Source organism: Myotis brandtii, unplaced genomic scaffold (assembly GCF_000412655.1).
Source record: "Myotis brandtii unplaced genomic scaffold, ASM41265v1 scaffold334, whole genome shotgun sequence".
In the NCBI taxonomy this organism is placed as follows: Eukaryota; Metazoa; Chordata; class Mammalia; order Chiroptera; family Vespertilionidae; genus Myotis; species Myotis brandtii.
Window position 1 is genome coordinate 788,119 of NW_005362885.1, and position 1,070 is coordinate 789,188.

Consider the following 1,070-nt stretch of genomic DNA (forward strand, 5'->3'; position numbering starts at 1 on the left):
AGTGGAAGAGGGAAAGACAGAGAGAAATATCGCTGTGAGAGAAACACATTGATTGGTTGCCTCCTGCACACACCGAGGCACCTGCCCTTGACCGGAATCGAACCCGGGCCCCGTCGGTCCCCAGGCCGATGCTCTATCCACGGAGCCAAACCGGCCAGGGCTGGATTCCGTCATTTCAAGTGGAGAAGAAGCATTCCCTGCCCTCCCCCAAATCCCCAACGAATGTCCCCAAACATCACTCACACACTCCCACCCCCTCCCAGAACCCCAGGGTCCCCTTGCACAACCAGCAGACACCTAAGCCAGTGAGCGGGCTGTCTGTGAGCTGAACTGGAGGCCACAGGCACCCCTTTCCTGCCTCCGCAGCCACCTTGCCCCACCAACTTTTCTTCTTTCCTGTGCCAGGCCCCCAGGCTCCCCATCTCCCTTCAGACGCCTTAGAGTGGGGAGGTGATCGTGACCGTGGGGGCACCATCGAGGAACACAGGCTGCCTGCCACCGGGTCAGGACAACAGCGGCTCCCCTGAAGCTCACGCCACGCCCTGCCCCCAGGCACAAGCACGGCTCACACACTCAGGGTCTTATAGTAACTACCCATTTCATCAGACAGTGACTGTGGGGTTAGAAATGCTGCCAATGGCCCTGGCCGGCCTTGCGTGAACCCACAGAGGCCCTGGCAGAACGTGGGGAGGCTGCCAGGAGGCACTCCCAGGCTCCCCTGGCTCTGACCGGTATGGGACGGCCCACTGGGCCCCAGGCAGCAAGGAATGGATCCTCAACAACAGGGTGCACTCTCTCTGCTCCCTCCCCCTGGTGTGGCCCATGATCTGGCTCATTCTTTCTTTTTTTAAAATACATTTTATTGATTTTTTTACAGAGAGGAAGGGCGAGGGATAGAGAATTAGAAATAGCAATGAGAGAGAAACATTGATAAGCTGCCTCCCGCACCCCCTCCCCCCCCACTGGGGATGTGCCCGCAACCAAGGTACATGCCCCTGACCGGACCCGGGACCCCTCAGTCTGCAGGCCGACGCTCTATCCACTGATCCAAACCAGTCAGGGCTGGCCCG

The 1,070-nt window shown here is 59.2% G+C and overlaps 1 protein-coding gene across 1 annotated transcript in view; it reads left to right on the forward strand.

Annotated features, from left to right (window-relative positions):
• The window catches only part of ANKRD65 (ankyrin repeat domain 65), a 22,396-nt gene that overhangs the window by 16,115 nt on the left and 5,211 nt on the right, over window positions 1-1,070 (forward strand). The window lies entirely within an intron of this gene.